We start from the raw sequence: 20,224 nt of genomic DNA, 5'->3' as shown, positions 1-20,224 counted from the left end.
GCCAACTAAAGCCTTGCCTGCAGTATCAGCATTCCATATGGGCACCAACTGGTATCCCAACTGCTCCACTTCTGATCCAACTCCTTACTTATGGCCTGAGAAAGTAGTGCAAAATGGCTCAAGTCCTTGTGGTGCTGCAAGGAAGAAGCTCCGGGCTCCTGATTTGGATTGGTCCAGCTCTGGCTGCTACGGTCATTTGAAGAGTGAACCAAGGGATAGAAGAACTGTCTTTCTTTCTTCCTCTCCGTAACTCTGCATTTCAAATAAAGATAAAATAAATCTGGAAAAGAACACAAAAGATTCTTGCAACTACGCTTGAACAGAAGTGAGTCTTCAGAGGAATACCCATATGGGCTCCAATAACTACCAATTGCAACATCTGTAGGCGGACAGAATGTTGATGTAAATATAAAGAAAGGAAACACAGACTGCTCTTTTAATATGTGAGAGAAAAGTAATTTCTATAAACTCAAGTAGACTACAGTAACAACAAATAAGTAAGTAAATAAATAAAGAAGAAGGTTAAACAGATCCTTCCAAAACAAAGACACAACTCTAGGACCCAGACTGCCCACCACCCAGAGTAATCTGAACAGGTTCTGTGAAACAGTCCAAAATGTGATTCTTACATAGTATTTAAACAGTACCACAATGAACGATAATGGTCAACTTCGATGATTTGTGTTACGCTATGAGCTGCAGGAGCTCATTCATCCTCCCAACAATCTTCCAAGGGCGTTATTGTTAGCAGGCAAAAGAAGGTTTAAGTCTCTGGTTTCAAAGAGCTGATTCGTCACACTGCTCCTTAGAGGGATTTTTAAAAATTTTGAATACCAGGGGAAATCAAGGTATTCAAAACAAGGAGTTAAACCTACAGACATTAAGAGAACACTGACAGTGTAGGGACAAGTATCTGGAGCAGAGTGTAAGACGGAAAATTCTGGAAGAATCCTGAACTCTTAAATGCCTATAAGAAAGAAAAGGGGTGGAGCCAGAACAGTGGCATGGCCAACTAATCCTCTGCTTACAGCACTGGCATCCCACATGGATACTGGTTCCTGGCCTGGCTGTTCCATTTCTGCTCCAGCTCCCTGCTTGTGGCCTGGGAAAGCAAGAGAGGATGGCTCACAGCCGTGGGCACCTGCATCCACATGGCAGATCCAGAGGAGAATCCTGCCTCCTAGCAGCAGACTGGCTCTGCTTTGGTCATTTCAGTTATTTGGGGAGTGAAGCAACAGACTAAAGCCCCCTTGCCTCCTCTCCCTCTCCCTGTCTCTTCATCTTTCTGTGAATACACCTTTCAAATAAAACCAAATGAATTTAAAAAAATGCATATTTCTTAAATTACTCCCCAAAACCTTAAATATACTGTCAAACAGAAAATACACCAGTTTTTCTTACACTGGGACCCATATTTTTCAACTCAGTATCCAGACACACAATCATAGATCCTAGTTTACCCTCTGTTCGATTTCGCTGTATTGTTTGCTAGTACTGGCCCCAAGCCACTAAACTTCTTTTATATATCCCAAATGGGTCTAAAATTTCCCTTGAAAAGCTCGATCCATATGCAAATGACCATTTTCCAAATGTCATTATCTATATTTTTTAAACATGTGGCTTTTAAAGAGTAGGAATCCTACAGACTAACTTAGGCACTTCGGCACAAGTCCTGTGAACTGACCCAGGACAGAGATTCTTAGTATAAGATCCATGGAGGGAACTTCAAAGTTATTTAAACCTTCTGGAAATGAACACAGAAGTCCACTAAAACACAAAGGTGACATTCTTCTCCTCACCTTATGACTGGGGCACAATTAGCTCTCTAATGGCAAACTCAAGACACAGGGTAGTAAGATCTCCTATCAGGTCAAAAATACTGGAATAGGGCCTGGCATGGTAGCCTAGTGGCTAAAGTCCGCATGTCACATGCCAGGATCCCATATGGGCACTGGTTCTAATTCCAGCAGCCCTGCTTCCCATCCAGCTCCCTACTTGTAGCCTGGGAAAGCAGTCAAGGACAGAGCGGGGCCTTGGGATCCTGCACCTGCATGGGAGACTCAGAAGAGGCTCTGGGCCCCTGGCTTCAGATCGGCTCAGTTCTGGCCATTGCAGCCACTTGGGAAGTGAATCGGCAGATTCACTTCTCTCTATCTGTCCTCTTTGTATATCTGACTTTCCAAAAATAAATAAATAAATAAATAAATCTTTTTTAAAAATGCTGTGATAACTGTGTTTCTGTACCATCACTCTATGAAGCTTGGGGGTACATGTCTGCTGTGCTCCCCTGGCGCCTCTCACAGGGAGGATCCTCAACTACAGGAAATTTCCTGGCCTCTCTGCTACCTCAGGGTTGGCCTGGGGAGGCAAGGCACTGGCTGCACACAGTGAGGGTCTGATAGAATTCACCCATATGCCTGCTGGAGCCTTTCTCTTTCCTTTCCTTACAGATCTTCCAGGACTCTGGGGAGCCCAAGGTGCAACCCAGTCTATCTCCTGCAGCAGGCAATCTTAGGGATCCTGGCCCACGAGAGAAAGGTTGCTATTATCCAGTGTTAGCTCTGCAGAGGTGGGTAAATTCTTCGAAACCTACGAGTCAGGAATATGTAAGAGACCTATGCTATCTACCTTCAAGTCAAATTCTCCCAGCCACCATTTACCAATGGTGAAGCCAATCTTTCAGTTACCATCTGTTGACTCTACTCTGCCAATTCACCAGACCTTGCACCAGAAAAATAGCTTCTAGATTCCCAAGAAGCTCTATTCTCCCCACATTCTCAGTTTCAAGTGGGTTGACAGGAACTCAAATACTGTGTTTAACTCATCTGTTACTTTCCAATTTTAGGCAGACTTTATGTGTCTACTGGATCAGCCAGCCCTACTACATACTCATGTCCTCATGCAGCCCCCATTGAGCAGAGATGTTCCTAGAAACCAAGACACAGAACCACTGGAGCATTCAAAAGAGGACTTCAGATGATTATTTTTCTTTAGCCTGATGCCCCACCACAGACCAATGCCAAAGTTGCAAGGTAGAGTTAAATGGGAATTTGGTTAGAGCTTTCGCCCTCATAGAAGCAGTATTTCACTGTGTTGTTCAAGGTGAACTTCCAGACTAACAAATACTTAGGTGTGTTGTGATATCTGTTCACAAGTTAATAATACAGTTCAGGATGCACTATCAATGGTTTAGATAGAGACTCAACTCCACAGCGATAATAACTCCCAAGAACTGAGAACCAGTGTTGTGGCTCCTATTTAGACTTCCCATGTGTAAGTTTTATTTGCAACATCTGCCAATTCAGTCATCATACAACACATGCAATCTAATACTTAAGAAATAAATCAATTGGACTGTGAGGCTGGGAGGAACAAAAAAAGTGTTTGGTTACATGAATCTCCTCAGTATTATTTTGTCTCTGTCTTGACAACGTTCTTAGAAAGATAAAAATCTCCTTCAGAATTGTTTCTCATTCAGAACATTTAATCTGAATGTCCACATTACAAAGTGGCCTCTAAGGTGTGAAACAAACTTTTTGTGTCTCCAGGGCATCGTAGCTGATCCTCTGTGTCTATTCTTGTGGATCTGTATCAGGCATACAGCTTAAGTGCTGTTGGTTCTCTTGTTTCTGGAGCTCTAAGTTTCTGCTGCTTGCCGTACTACTAAACACTGGACAGCATCATAAGTCAGTCATCTTCAGGAAGGAAGAACTGGTAAATGAGGAAAATGCATGTTCAAGACCTGGTCAGGGGACTAGAATCATGGTACAACAGGTTAAACCACCTGTAACAGTGGCATCCCAGTGATGTGCCAGGTCAAGTTCCAGGTGCTATGCTTAGAATGCAGCTTCCTGCTCATGCTCCTGGGAAAGCAGCAGCGGAATGGCCCAAGGGTGTGGGCCCTGTTACACCTATGGGAGATCCAGAAGGAGCTCCAGGCTCTGGGCTTTGCCTAGCCCAGACTTTGCTGTTGCAGCCAACAGGGAAGCGAAACAAATGATGGATGGTAACCATCTCTCTGTCTCTGTTATTCTGCCTTTCAACTAAATAAATCCTTTTTAAAAAGTAGTCAGAATGGATAGCAGCATTGTGATACAACAGGCTTGTCAACCACTTCGGATGCCCGCATTCCATACTGGAGTGCCGGTTTGAGCCCTGTATATGTCACTTATGATTAAGCTTCCTAGCAATGCATCCTGGAAAACAGCAGATCATGGTTCAACTGCTTGGGTCACTGAGATGATGGATCTAGATACAGATAGAGGGTTGAGCTCCTGCCTACCACACAGAGACAGTGGCAGTGGTCTTAACAATCACGTGAGGCATCCACCCCATAACTGGTTCTCTAGGAAGACTATGTCCACGGAACTGAGTTACCCTAGAATATTGGACACTGGACTAGTTTGGATCTTACTTCAATTTTTTAAGGTAGAACAACACGGTTTCAGGGTTGTTCCATCTATTGCTTTACTCCTCAAATGCCTGCAACAACCAGGGTTAGACCAGACCAAAGCTAGAAGCCAAGAACTCCATCTAGGTCTCTCACATGGGTGGCGATGGCACATCTGCTTGAGCCATCATCCACTGCCCCCCAGTATAAACATTAGCAGCAGGAAGCTGAACTCTAAGTAGCTAGAAATCAAACAGGTATTCTAACATGGTTCAGTATTAGCTGAACCCATTGTGCCACAATGCCTGCCTTAGACCACAGGAATTGTCAAAAGTATCTGTGAGTACAGCATGTTCAGCTCTACTTCAACTTCAGTAAGACTAGTAAGCACTCCCTGGAAACTTGAACAAAGCGTAGTGACCTACTTCACAGTTTCCCAACAACTCAGCCATGAAGCCAAATTTCTGCTCTTTAGGGAACTCAGGTTCCCTAGGGAAGTTCAAGGTAGAAGTATACATCACAGGCAATGTGAAGACAGATGAGGGCTTTCAGGAGCAAGCCACAGCAAATCAGCTCTAAGCCAGTGTGCAAGGACCACCTACTGTAGGATTCCAACCAGATGACAGGCCAGAAAAGCAGAAGTGTGGAGACAGCTTTAAAAAAAAAAACAACAACAAAAACCCTGCTGTTGGCCTGGGGTTAGTGATGCGGGAGGGATGAGCACAGAGGACGTTAGGGCAGTGAACCTATTCCGGCTGACACCATAGTGATGGATATGCATCGTTCTATCTGCCAGAGCCACAGAACGTCCCACACCAAGGACAAACCCTACTGCAAACTCCACAGCCTGGGTGACAATGCTCAGCTCGGGTTCTCGGATGGGAGCAACTCCCTTGGGTGGGGAGTTGGTAAGACTGGGGTTACATAGTGGTAGAGAGGGCTACAGGGGAACACTCAGAGCTTTTCTCTCAATTTTGCTGTCAACTCCACACTACTCCAAAAAACAAAACCATTACAAACAACCAAGTTGTATGGTGGACACATTAGGAGAGGAAACAGATTAGTTGGCTCAGTAACTGTAAGTTCCATGATGCCCACCTCTTTTGGATCATGGAGACAAGAATCCCAGCTCTAACACAGGATAGACAGCAAGTCAGTCTTAAAACTTCATAGCTGTTAAAGTCCTCGCCTTGAATGCTCCGGGATCCCATATGGACATCAACTGTAATCCCGGCAGCTCCGCTTCCCATCCAGCTCCCTGCCTGTGGCCTGGGAATGCAGTCAAGGATGGCCCAAAGCTTTGGGACCCTGCACTGGCTTGGGAGACCTGGAGGAGGCTCCTGGCTTCAGATTGGCTCAGCTCCAGCCGTTGTGGCCGCTTGGGGAGTGAACCATCGGATGGAAGATATTTCTCTCTGTCTCTCTTCCTCTTTGTATATCTTCCTTTCCAATAAAAATAAATAAATCTTTAAAAAAAAACTGGGCAGTTCCTATAATGGTGTTGTGTAAGTGGCTGAAATCTTTCTAGAACTTTCATTCACTTGGCTCTAGCCTAAGGGAAGAGAGATGGTGGCCATGAGGCTGATGGCAACAGCCATTAGAAACCTTTTACAGAGACTTAATTCTAGGTCAGGTACTGCAGAAATACTTTGATCTTCTCAAGAATGCGAGCAGGAAAGTAGTCATTCCCAGCAGAATCTGAGACTCAGGGCACTTACGTGCCTTGCCCAAGGCCACACGATGGTGAGGCACAGAACTGCTCCGGGGCCGCCTGGTCTGCCTGCACTTTCAGAGTTGTCACAAGGCCCTAGTTCCAAGGTCCCATCCGCAAGACCTTCAGCAAAGGGGTTCAACTGACTCAGAGAGAAAATACCATGTTTGTGCTGGAGACAAAGGCTCTGATTTATTTCAACTCTGCAACTACAAAGTGTTTTCTAAGTCATTTCTTTGCCCCAATTACTAACCTATTTCATTAACATTCTGAAAATGCCCCCACATACAAGGGCCCTCACAGCACAAGGAAATGGTGCAGACCTACCCGTGAGTGTACACCTGCTGTTCCACCAAGGTAAACAAGAACATATCGGTACTATAGTAACACAATGAAAAAAGGAGAAGGCTTTGTTGTTGTGAAGGCTGGATACTATTAGAGAAGAATCACGGAAGGGTGTATTTTTAGAATTCACTCAGAAGAGCTTTCATTTAAAACAACATAATCTGGGGCATGGGTTATGGAGCAAACCTGCTAAAGTACCTGTTCCAGGCCAAGCTGTTACGCTTGCTAATGCACCTGGGGAGACAGGAGAAGATGAGAGAACCAAGTTGAGTTCCTGGCCCCTAGTTGTGACCTTGCCCATTACATCCATCTGGATGGAAGATTCATTCTCTCTCTCTCTCTTGCTTGCTCTATTTCTCTCTCTGCATTTCAAATAAAGAAATTGTCCTGAAAAAAAAATTTTTAATTACATAAATATTCACCAAAAGGAACCAAGAATACAGGGTTTGCAGGTATCCCCAAGAATGGGTTTTCAGTATTTTTCCACTCTGTTCTTTACATAATAACGATATATTGTTTAAAAAAAAAATCCATAACATGCTTTATGCTTGCATTTAGGAATGTCTAAAATACAGAACAAAAACCATTCTATTTAAAATGGAGGCCAGCTTCTTTGCAAACCATCCTTCATGCCAAGACCATGTGCCCATAAACACCTGATCTCATTAAGAGCCTGATCCCTCCCTCTCCTCCAACAGGAGAGCAGGTGGATTCTCGGCCTATTTAAGATGCAGCAGCACCGCTTTCTACTTCTGCTGTGGTTGCTGTGCTGTATTTTTCCTACAGGTCCAGGAATGAATTCAAGTAGCCACCAATCTTTCCCCTTGGAGAAAGGCAGGGCACTCTCTTGCCTTCCTGTTGTGCCAATTCATTTGGAAGAAAGAATCCTGGGCCACTGAGAGTTATCTGTTGGCACTTGCAATGTAGAGAAATCTGAAAAGTAATGTTCTGTCCATCTGCATATCAAACATGCACAGAAAAGCAAACCGCCTTCCTGGCAACCACACCAGCCTTCACTTCATACCGTCAGCCTTCAGTGCACACTACAGAACGTGCATGAAGCAGGGAGAACCCGTAAAACTGCATGGAGTCCGCCAGAAGACAATCTGGAAAGCTAGCAGGCCTGGTATCCCAGGGTATTTCCTATTCCCTACAGATGTGCATGATAATGCACTTCCCACCAGGTAATACTTGTGGGGTTTTTAAAGCACTAGATGAAAGGCATCTGGGAGATGCAAAATGCTTGTTACTGAGCTGGGCCCGGGGCTGTCCCTCCAAGTCTTTGCAGTGGTGATTAAAGTGATTGCTTCCATGCCTTCCTACCTTTCTGAGATGTAAGGTTTAATTAATATGCACTAGGGGTTTTAAGATCCCTAGATGAAAAGGGGGCCAGATGTGAAAGTTATTATTTTGTTCAAAGTACACTGATCGACTACCATCAGTGGACAAATCTACCACATGCCACTTAAAATGAATGAACAAGGTCACATGCCAAAAAGCTCAGGTTTGCATCTTTGAAAGGCGCAGAAATCTGCCACATGCATCCAACCCACGCTCTAATAAGGGGCTCTAGAGAGAAGAGACACCTTCAGTGAACAGCCTGACCAAAGTGGGAAAGGGGGAGAGGTGGGATCTGGATGGCCAAAGCATGCAGAGGGAGATTATTTTTTCCCCCTAGTTGGAGGGTAAATGGAATGGCAGTTACACGAAATTCTGTTATTTTTCCATCATTTTTTTAAAGTTACCCTTGCTTTCCTAACAGAACAAGATGAAATTTTCTTTTACTCACCAGCCACCAGGAAAGATATCTATGTGCAGTGGAGTTGAATAAATATAGGCAGAAGAACCAACAGAATGAGTAGGATCCAGGCTGTGTATGTCTGAACAAAATCTAGTCAACACTCAGGGGCCATAGGTAGCAATGGTCCACAGGAGGAAGTTGATTGGCCTGCATTACGGGGGGTGGGAAACCTTTCTTTTGCCAAAGGCCATTTGGATACTTTTAACACTACTCATAGCCAAGACAAAATTATTAAGTTAAAAACTAGCCTGGGGCCGGCCTGTGATTTAGCGCGTTAGGCTGAAGCCTGCAGCACCTGCATCCTTTACCCATGCTGGGTGGGTCTCTGGCTGCTGCACATCTGATCCAACTCCCTGCTAATGTGCCTGTGAAAGCTACAGAAGATGAATCAAGAGCAACGGCCCTGCCACCAAAGCAGAACACCCAGAAAGCATTTCAGACTTGGAGCTTTGGCCTGGCCTAGCCTTGGCCGTTGCAGTCATTTGGAGAGTCAAGTAGTGCAAGTAATATATTGGGGAGTCTCGTAGTCTCTCCTCTCTAAAATTCTGCCTTTTAAGTACTTTAAAAAAATATTTTAGGGGCCTGGCGGCGTGGCCTAGCTGTTAAAGTCCTCGCCTTGAACGCACCGGGATCTTATATGGGCACCAGTTCTAGTCCCGGCAGCTCCACTTCCCATCCAGCTCCCTGCTTGTGGCCTGGGAAAGCAGTCAAGGACGGCCCAATGCCTTGGGACCTGTGCCCATGTGGGAGACCCGGAAGACGTTCCTGGTTCCCGGCTTCAGATAGGCGCAGCACCGGCCGTTGTGGTCACTTGGGAAGTGAATCATCGGACGAAAGATCTTCCTCTCTGTCTCTCCTCTTCTCCGTATATCTGACTTTGTAGTAAAAATAAATAAATCTTTGAAAAAAAAATTTTAAAAAGAATTATCCTGCTATAGGTTTTTTTTTAGATTTATTTTATTGCAAAGTCAGATATATAGAGAGAGGAGGAGAGACAGAAAGGAAGATCTTCTGGGCCGTCCTAGACTTCTTTCCCAGACCATATACAGGCTGCCACGATTTGAACAGGCACCCATACGGGATACCAGCGCATTCAAGGTTAAGACTTTAGTCACTAGGCCACCATGCTTGGCCCCCTGCTACAGGCTTTCTGAACTTTGAATCCAACTTGCAGAAGTGCCAGATCAAATGAATTTCAGTACCTTGTGTGGCCTGGCTAACAGGATGTTCCCCATACCTGGTCTACACTGAAAATAGCTCAGAATCAATTCAGGTAGCCACCTCTGCTCAGAACCCTCCAAAAGCTTCCAAAACACCAACAGTAGCAGCACAGCTTTCCTCACCACACTCCTGTCCAACATCTTGACTCTTTACAGCTAAGCTTAAGTGGTCTCCATGCTAATCCTCCCAATATGCCAGGCCCTGCTCTATGTCCCATCCCCCACCTCACCATATTTGCTCCACTGTCACCCATACAGCAAGATCTTCTTAATCCCCATCAAAGTCCAAGCTCCAACACCTGCCTGTTGTAATGACTGCCTTCCACCATGAGTGGCTCACTGTGCACTTTGCATCCACAGTGCATAGAGTTATGCAAAGTCAGGGATGCTGTTTGGTCATGTCCATTACTATATCTTGGCTACCTGGAACTGAGTGTGGCACAAGGTGAGGCACTCAGAAAACACAAGGAGAACACGTGGGTGATGAATTCAAACAGTAAAAGCCAGCTCTCAAGGAGAAACAGAGAAGCTTCTAGAAACACCTTCATGATTGCGCAGCTAGATACTAATATGCCCAGTGCACATGGTTCCCTTGGCAACCCCTCACAGAAGGGTAATAAGAACAAGGCACAAGTTAACCATTCCTGGTCCCCAGGCCACAATACTTGCAAACACCACCTAAGTCTTACTCTTACTGACTAACTCTAGGGCAGGAAAGTCTGCTAACATGGAATTTACCCAGAGAATCCATCTACAACCCTAATGTTAACAGCTCAGCCACAATGCACAATCAGAGAAAAAAGAAAAAGGAGGAACCTGAAACTGAAACCAAAGCTACAGTGGGGAGAGTACAGGCTTCACCGCATGCCGATTCTCCTAACATTTGGGCCTCCTGTTTGACAAGAGACAGGATTTGGAGAAGCACCTGAAGGTAAGGAGACACCTTGCTGGGGACCATGAATAAAAGTCAGCATTCTGTCTCCTCAATATTGGTTTGTCTGTGTGTTAGAGGCTAACTAGGCCTGGTTCTCCAGAACTCAGGCAGCTGTTTCAACTCTTGGTATCTTCATAACTAATAGATTATAGTGGAGACTTGATCTAACAGTGGCATTGGAGAGATGGTGCTAGTCATGGGGAATGAGTCATCCAGGAGGCTCCATGAGGTTTTATTATTTCACCTGTAGTTTCATCCTAGGTTATCTTATGATTTTTGGCTCAAGATGATGACCACTGGACCCAGTACAGTAGCCTAGTGGCTGAAGTCCTCACCTTGCTTGCACCTGGATCCCATACAGGTGCCAGTTCATGTCCCAGTTGCTCCACTTTCTTTCCAGCTCCCTGATTGTGGTCTGGGAAAGCAGTGGAGGATGGCCCAAAGCCTTGGGACCCTACACTCATGTGGGACACCAGGAAGAGGTTCCAGGCTCCTCGCCTGGGATTGGCTCAGCTTGAGCCGTTGTGGCCTTTATGTTGGCATGGTGATTTCAGGAGTCACTGAGAAGGCCCTTCTTGTAATACATTACTTGTGAGAACAGGTTTGGACTCTTGCATGTCACACTCTTTGTGTTTTGCCCAAGAATTGCTGAGGCTGGTAGCCCTGAGAGTGGCTTGGGTCTGGGGTCTGCAGTCTAGAGTTTTTATGTGAGGGAGTATGTTTAAGAGATGGACTGCTCATATTTGACATGTCTCCACTTTATTTCATCATGGATTTTGAAATGCAATTGGTAAAATGGGCACTGCGATATTTATTCTATGCCTTTGTCCAAAAACTTGTAGGAGTCTTTCTTTTAATGGTTGTCATGGTTTTTGCAGAGTTTTTTTTTTTTAAGATTTATTTATTTTTATTGGAAAGGCAGATATACAAAGAGGAGGAGAGACAGAGAGGAAGATCTTCCATCCGATGATTCACTCCCCAAGTGACTGCAACGGCTGGAGTTGAGCCCATCTGAAGCCAATCTGAAGCCAGGAACTTCCTCCAGGTCTCCCAAGCCTGTGCAGGGTCCCAAAGCTTTGGGCCATCCTCGACTGCTTTCCCAGGCCACAAGTAGGGAGCTGGATGGGAAGCAGGGCCACCGGAATTAGAACCAGTGACTATATGGGATCCCGGCGCATGCAAGGTGAGGACTTTTGCCACTAAGCCATCGTGCTGGGCCTGGTTTTTGTAGAGTTTTAAAATACACCTGTTGTGTCAGCAGCTATGATAGGTTCTTAAAAGAACACACGGGCTTCTGCTACCAGTTGGGTAAAACAGCCAGGTGGAGTGGAAAGCAGAGAAACTGCCAACACAAGCTGTGGGTCCAGCACAATGGCTTGATGGCTAAATCCTCAGCTTGCAGGCACCAGGATCCCATATGGGCACCAGGTCGTGTCCCAGCTGCTGTACTTAGCATCCAGCTCCAAGCCTCTAGTCTGGGAAAGTAGTACAGGATGGTCCAAAGCCTTGGGATCTTGCACCCACATGGGAGACTGGACAAAGTTCCTGGCTCCTGGCTTCAGATCGGCTCAGCTCTGGCTGTTATGGCCATTTGGGGAGTGAACCAGCGGATGGAGCATCTTCCTATCTCTCCTCTTCGTAAATATGATCTGCCTTTCCAATAAATAAATAAAGAAATAAATCTTAAGGAAAAAAACTGTATTTTTTTTCTTTTTTCATTTTGTCTTTGTTTTAACTTCATATCTGCTGTCGACCTTATCTTATGGCTTCTCACTTAAGGGAATGTATAGTGATGGAGTACTAGAGGCTACCATATCCAGATGTGAAGATACGATGCAAAATACATCCCTGCTTCCAAATCAAAGATAAGCTCCCAATGAAACTGTTGGATATGTCTAGATAATGGAATGCTGGACCGTCTGACATGGTTTGTACCAGCAATGTCACACTTAAAGAACAGACTGATGGAATTGTAACTTGTTACGAATGACTACACTATTGCAACAATATGGGGAAAATTAGTCGGGGGTAGGGATTTTTTTTGGGGGGGAGGATCCAAGACTCTTCTTAATTATACCATAAAATTAAAAGCAAGAATCCAAGTCTAAAGGCCTCTTAGAAAAGCTTCCACTTGGAGGACATCACTCTCTCCTATTCCAGGTTGACATTCTGCAGCTGAGTTTCCACATCATGCACTTACCACAGCCAGAGGATTCCAGGCAGTCATATCCACCTTTACCCTTCCAGTCAAAAGGCAGACAGGTAAGGAAGACCTGTGGCTGGACAAAGGTCACAGAAGGAGTACCCCGTGACCATCGGACTTCAAACGACAAACAGAAATGAGAGACAAGCAGTGCACCCTTTGATAGCTCAGCTGGTAGAGCAGAGGACTGTAGGACAAAGATCCAGAAATAAGAGGCAGGCAAACAGTTCAAACGCCATCTTGCGATGCACTTGAGTGAGTTATTGAATCTTCACAGTCTAACCCTTGCTTCCTTTTCACTCCAAGGCCTCAAAGAAAAGTCATTTCACCCAAAATGTCCAATTATTGAAAAAAGCAAGTTGCACTTCACTGTTGCCTTCATCTACTGTATTTACCCATTTTGTTTAATTTCACTACTGTTGAAAATTACTTCCAGATTCTATCTTCTCTTTAGTTTCAGACATTTTCATCCTACATGAAACCTCTTACTGCTGGATTAAAAAAAGGAAAACACAACTGGAAGATAACCCAGGCTAAAAAAAAAATACAAAATACAACCCTAGCATCTGGGTCTGAAATGTATAAAAAAAAAAAAAAAAAACCACATAAATCCATACCACAATGAGTCATCCCTCCATAGCCACAGGAAATTGGCTCCAAGACTTGTGGAAGATAACAAGAACTTTATATAAAATGATGTAACATTTGACTATAAACTCCCTTTTCTTTAAATAATTTCCAGATTACTCAGAATACTGAATACAATGCACCTGCTGCATTATTTACGGAATAATGACAAAAAGTCTGTGTATGTTCAATGCAGAGCAGTTTTTTGAACCAAGCTTTTCAATTTGCAGCTAGCTGACTCCTCAGTGGCACAACCCACGGGTACAGAGGGTTGACCGTTGTGTCAAGCTACAGGCTGTGCCTTAATGCCTAAAGAACTGCATTGCAGGCTTTGCCTGACGTAGAAAGGAACCTCTGTATATTACAAGGACCCCAAGGATCCCATGGGTCAGCCAAGCAGCACTAGTTCGCCTAAGATTCAAGAGTCAGAAAGCATCCAGGACAGGAACTTGAGTCTCTTCCTGTTCCAAGTTCACTCACTCATGCTCTCTCTCTCTCCTTCACATTTCATTAAATCAACATCAATTCATTCACATTGATGATCCTTTTGGTTTACCATCCTCTTGACTCTTCAAGTTTATGGAACTTCTAGCAGTTACAGCACTGCCCTGGATACATGCATGCTGTGTCAAAGCCTAGCCCCTGGCTCCGCTCCCAAGGAGAGCTTCCTGCCCATGCACACACTGGGAGGCAGCAGGTGATGGCTCAAGGAGCTGGCTCCCTGCCAGTCATGGAAGAGAGGCGGACTGAGTCCTTGGCTCCTAGCTTCAGCTTGGCCCCACCTAAAATTTCACAGCCATTTAGAGAGTGAACCGGTGCCTGAAAAATCTATCTGAATCTTTACCCTCCTGCCTCTCATTTTTTAAAGCATTTAACATTCAAAAACAGATCACAGAATGTGGCATATGCTATTTAATGCTCTTGCAGTCTTTAAAACAAACAACACTCCCCTTCCCCTACACACACACTCCAAAATCGTGTATTCTGCTTTACCCGTACCATCTCTCCCAAGCCTGTCTGTTTTCCCTTCTCATCTGTGAGGCCCTGTGGGAGGGAGGGCTGTGTGACACACTTCATCCAGTCTTCCAAGAATATTTCCATAGAGGAGATCTACATTGTCTCCATGAATGATTTGCTAAAAGAATAAATGTTTGAATTAAGTAACCTTGCCATCTCCCCTCACCTGTGTACCACCCACCCCAGAAAGAACTCATAAGAAACATAACAACTCAGCGTCACTCTATTCACTTGAATACATTACCTGATGCTGTTGGCTCATTGGAACTCCTCTATATACATCAGAAAAACAGACAATACTGGTTATTTCCCAGAGGCTGGAATCTGACTTTGAGCTCTTCCTTTTTTGGCTGAACTCCACGCTGCGTTTGCATGTTGGATTACTGCGACTATCTCTGTGTCCTCTCTTCAGCCAAGATCAGGAGAAACCACTGGAGCTGTCAACTTCTGGACCCCTTTCAGGAGGGATTTTGCACCCAGTCTGGGTGCTGTCTTTCATTAGCTTCCTTTTCTCCATCAAAGCCCTCCGTCTGCATTACAGAGATTGATGATGTTTGACCAGCAAAGGTAGTCCTGATAATAGCAACGGGCTCGGTCTTGACTGTGTCACATCCCTGGTCCTGCACCTGAGCTTCTAGGCAGGTTAACCCAGGCCTCTGGAATGCTTTCTTTTTTAAAAAAAAACTTTGAAAACAGTTACACACAAGCGCCCTCACTCCCCCACCAACCCCAAATGCACACAGTTCTCTGTAGAGGCTCCAATAGGAGCAGAGAGAAAAAAGCTCTGCTTTGAGCAGCCTGGCTTCTTCCCAAGCTAAACACGCTGATGTAAATCTGTCTCCATTACTGCCCTGGCCTGTACAGGGCCAGGGCACCCAGCTTTTCCAGAGTTAAGCACTGTTTACCCACTGTCAAGTGGGTATTTCCCAGTCTGCCTGTCCTCCCCCTGTGGAGGTTGGCTGCTACCACCCTACCCCCCACGCAGGCAACCAAATGTGGCATCAAAGGAGCCTCCAGAGTGGCCATCTGTCCCTGCCACGCCAATGTTTACGCAACGTGAGCAGGAGAAGGGGTGGGCTTGAGGGAGGCTGCAGGGTGTCCAGCTGTAGCAGCACCAGGCACCAACATCCCAGGCCCTATGCACCCCAGGATAAGCTGGTCAGAGTCTGCTACTTCTTACAGAGGAGGAGAAAAACACACATTTAGTTAACTAGCTTAGGTGAGCAGGTAACAATCAGATTCCTAATTCTGCAGTTTTTTCAGTATTATTTGTTTGGCAAAAAGCCACACCGTAACAACATGATGACTGAACCAATAACGGCTTGACAAATTCACTGAAGGCTAGGAAAAACCGGATGGGCTACTGCAGAAAAGATAGAGATAAGAAATTAACCAGAAAGTCTGAATTCTCCACCTAATTTGATAAGATACCATCACTGAAACACCTCCTGCCTCCCAGAACCAAAAGACAATTTGCGTGGGAACACTCCTAGGTTGGAAAGTCAGAAAAACACAGCTCTAATCCAGAGTTCCTCCACCCTGCCCCACCCATAGTGCTGTGGCTTGCATCAAGTCACGTGGGTTCAATCCATGGGACTGCGATTGGGGATGTGCACCCGGCAGAGGAGTGTGCCACTGGATCAGGCGCAGTCAGCCTTTCCCATCAGTGGGTCTCACATCCTCAAGCTCAACTGTAGGTGGAAAACACTCCAAAAAAACAAACAAACAAAAAAAAAAAAACCACAATAACAACAACAACAAAATAAAAACAAATCTGTGCCAAACATGTACATACTTTTGTTCCTTGTTATTATTCCCTAGAAGATAAGCATAACAAGTATTTATATTACATTTACTCTGTATTCATTTTTTTTAAAGATTTATTTTATTTTTATTTGAAAGGCAAAGTTTATAGAGGGAAGGAGAAACAGAGATCTTCTAACTTCTGGTCCACTCCCCAAATAGCTCCAATGACTGACACTAAGCCAGTCCAATACCAGGAGCCAAGAGCCTCTTCCAAGTCTCCCATGTAGGTGACAGAGGCACAAGTACTTGACATGTCTTATGCTGCTTTCCCAGGCACATTAACTAGGAGTCAGACTGGAAATAGAGCAGTTGAGACTCAAGCCAGCACCCGTATGGGATGTCTTTACCAGCCATGCCACAAAGCCCCCGTCCCTGTATTAGGGATCTTCTGTAACTTGGAGATAAGGACAAGTGTACAGAAGATGTGTCTCGGCTCTATGAAACTTCTATACCACTTCCAATTAGCATCACTGGATTTTGCTATTTGTGAATATCAAGGGACACTGTACTGCCTTGCCAAGGACCTGATGAGAATTCCAGGTATGCCGTAGGTGCTCAATGCATGCAGTCTCTTTTCCTTTGCATCTTCACTTCTAGCCTGGTCCTCTTTTCCCTCCTTTCCAAGGGGGCATGGGCACACACAGGAGGTAAAATGTACCCGTATGAAGAAGTGATTGCTAAAGTGAGCCCCACCGCCTTCTGTGGCAGCAGGTCAAACAGCTCCTTGTGAAAGATGGTTCGATTCCCATCAGCTCCACGTCCACTCCCGCTCCTGCTAACCAATGCACTTGGGAAGGCGACAGAAGACAGGTCCTCACCAGGATCCCCATCACCCACGCAGGATACCAAGATGGAGTTTCTGACTCGAGGCTTCAGCCTGGTCCAAACCTGATTGTTGCAGCCACTTGGGGATCCAGTGAAGAGAAGATGCCTCTCTCTGTCACTCAACCTCTCAAATAAATAAATAACTTCTAGAAAAAAACTCCTGACTGTTTTCCTGGTCATTAGGTGAAACTAAACTGAAACTCGCCAGCTCCACCGAGGGACGGGATGTCTCTGCTGTCATCCCAGTGAGGCAGTGGGAAGACACCCACGGTGGATCACCTACAGTTTGTATGAAATCTATTAAACCTAGACCCAAGCACAGAAAGAGAATCCACATTATTCATCACATAAATTTGCTTAAATCCCCTGAGGGTGAAGATGGGCAAGCCACTGTGCTTTAAGCCAAGAGATGATGCATCCACTCTATGATTCAGCCTCAAGAGCTGCAGTGTAAGAAAACACACACACACACACACACACACACACACACACACACACACACACACAAAGGGACTAACAGTTTTTAGATGTACTTCTTGCTTCCTTTACTTCTTGCTTCCTTAAGATGTGCACTTTAACGTCATTATTTCCCTTCACTCAAACAACCAGTCTTGACATTTCTCTGGACAGCTCTGGCTAGGTTTTAATTAACCCCCAAAGAACCAATGAACCCTGGAGATTCTATATAGGGCACAGCAGGTCTCCAGGACATACAATGTCACTGGGCATAGGGAATCAAACAAAATCAAAGGTAGCTTTGGACATACAACTCTGACTCTGGGCAGCAAAACAGGCACAGGGCTGGGACAGGGCAGAAAGACAACAAGAAGAAGGCAGGATTCAGTTGACGCTGAAGGAGAGACACAATGTGAAAAGGCTGAGAGCTGAGGCCGAAGGAAGACAGGACTTCAGGAGGCCAGTATCCCCCAGGTGCGGTGTCCCTGCGGAGTCAGAGAGACAAACAGGAAGACTGCTCTTGGAGAAGCACATGAATTCCAAGAACAGATTCTTTTTTTTTTTTTTTTTTTTTTTTTAAGAAAGGCAGATCCACAGAGAAAAGGAGAAACAAAGATATTTCATTCACTGTTTCACTCCCCAAATGTCATGATGGCCAGAGCTGAGCTAATCTGAAGCCAGGAGCCAAGAGATTCTTCCAGGTCTCCCATGTGGGTGCAGGATCCCAAGGCTTTGGGCCATCTTCTACTGCTTTCCCAGGGCACAAGCAGGGAGCTGGATGGGAAGTGAAGCAGCCAGCACACAAACCAACACCCACAAGGGATTCCGGCTCTTGAATTGGGAGCATTAGCCACTGAGCCACTGTGCCAGGCCCCAAAGAGCCAGAGATACTCTGATGCCAGAGTATCTCGGTATTACTCCTGACTCCTCTACTTTGCATCTCCGTGGCTTTGCAGAAGCTACGTAAGCCAGAGGAGTGGTGTCTATGTTGTGTATTCATTTTTAGAGACAACCAGCTGGACTGCAGTTGCAAGTGACACTACAAGGAAGGAAGCCACAGGGAGCTCTCTATAGACAAGGCGGAACAAAGATCAGAGTTGTCCCAGGATAAGGCACCCTCCTCACCATGACCCATCACCAAGGACTGTCCTGGGCAGGTACAAGGATCCCCAATAAAGAGAAGTGAGGGCTCAAAGTGAGGGAGTGAAATTTCAAAACGGTTCTGGGAGTTCACCAAGGATAAGGACAGAACATTGACAATCAGTGCAACCAAGCGTTCCCTGGTGTTGCTTCTGCCATGATTTATAGGATTATGATTTATAGGATTATGGTCACCCCATGGAAAAAGCACCTCACAGAAGCATGGCTGTGCACCCAGCAGCTGCTGTGTACATCCAGAGCAAGGAACAACCAGGGCTAGGGCCCTGGATCTGGGCCACAAGCAAGACTGGAGGGACAAGTTGCAGCAAGAGTGGCAGAGCAGGCTGAAATGCTAGGTGGGCAAGCTGCAAAGCTGCAGTGATTGGGACTGAGGAAGCACCTGGAATCTAGCTGTCCACCAATGAGGAGTCTCTTACGTCTTCAACTTCTGGACCAAAGCAGCATTTTTACCTGGTAAGTATTAGAACATGCTACCTACCAGCAAGGTTTAGATGGGCCTGTTGGCAGGGGAAAGGTAGCGATGGAAAGAACGACAGCAGCTCCCTCTAGCCACAAGAAAAGTCCCTGGGGTCTAAATCATTCCTCCCTGAGAAGTGAACAGGACCGCTTGGACACATGTCAGTCACTATCCTTGATGACACAAAGGAAACAGCCTACACACCCAGGAGGCAGTAACAGGCTTGGGTGGCAACAGAACACTTCCTTCCCTGGAGTGTATTCACTGGCTGTGCCAGTCTACCACTTGTTTATCTCGGGGGGTGGGGGGAACCCCATACGTATCACGCAATGAAGATATCTACCGCAACCACAGCAGTAAGTCCCTGGTGAAATAGTTCTCCCAGCACTACTCTGCCATGGAGATGAAAGGTCATCTTCACTGATCAAAGCAACGTGAGTCCAGCTCCGACAGCTCCAAGGCAAAAACGTTCTGACAGCAAACTCCTCCCTGCTTCAGCCCACGTCGATCCTTGTGCCACTTTCCCAGCATCACAGGGACAGGCCAAGGAGAAGAGGGAAAGCCAAAAGCGAGAGAAGCCCACCACAGTCTCCCAAACAACCACAAGAACCACCAACCAGGCTGGGCCCAAAAGCCTCAGAAGGCTCTCAGGAGAGCAATTTCAAAGCCTCAGATTTCAAGCAGGGAGAATCAATAACCCTCCCCCAGCAAAAAGTCACCAGTAATCAACTTCCTAAAATGTGCCCAAGGGTGGATGTGGGTAGCTCACTTTCCGGCCTGATGCAAACACAGAACTTACCCCATCCCAAAGAGAAGCAGCTTGGTCAAGATCTCCAAAGATGCCATCCGCGGGGGCTGGTGAGGTCCTAGCTGAGGGACTAGGCTTCAAAGCGTCACACCCATGGAACCAAGCCTCTTCCTCTTCTTCTTCCTCTTCCTCCTGGCTTTTGGGTCTAGATAGTTTGGCCTCAGTGCACAGAGGTTCTACCTGTAAGAGCAGACAGGAAAATAGTGGGTTTTGCGCTCATCTTTTATATACCTTCAGAGATTGCAAGATCATCTTCACAAACATCACAAACATGGAAAAAGTACCTTACCCTTACAGACATGCTTTACGAAACAGTATTTGGCACTGTACTGGTATTTAAAAAAAAATGTATTTCAACACAACAGCAAAAGCTAGGTTTCATTAAAGTCAGATGGCAAAAACTACCAAGTACTAAGGCCAACACCTGCTACCTCCCAGGGTGATCAATAGGACTCTGGATCAG

General features: G+C 45.6%; 1 protein-coding gene across 4 annotated transcripts in view; it reads right to left on the bottom strand.

The window, feature by feature from the left end:
• TIAM1 (TIAM Rac1 associated GEF 1) overlaps nt 1-19,875 on the bottom strand; it is a 198,360-nt gene extending 178,485 nt beyond the window's left edge. For 3 of the 4 annotated variants that reach the window (XM_058661717.1, XM_058661713.1, XM_058661715.1), the window contains exon 1: nt 19,753-19,869. The gene's annotated coding sequence lies outside the window, so the exon portion shown is untranslated. Of the gene's footprint in view, nt 1-19,752 lie in introns of all 4 variants that reach the window. The other variant, XM_058661716.1, reaches the window with a different exon arrangement.
• Nucleotides 19,876-20,224: the final 349 nt, after the last annotated feature.

The sequence above is a fragment of the Ochotona princeps genome, chromosome 3, assembly GCF_030435755.1.
Source record: "Ochotona princeps isolate mOchPri1 chromosome 3, mOchPri1.hap1, whole genome shotgun sequence".
NCBI lineage: Eukaryota > Metazoa > Chordata > Mammalia > Lagomorpha > Ochotonidae > Ochotona > Ochotona princeps.
The sequence above is the reverse complement of the archived record's forward strand: the minus strand, read 5'-3'. Positions and strand labels throughout refer to the sequence as shown.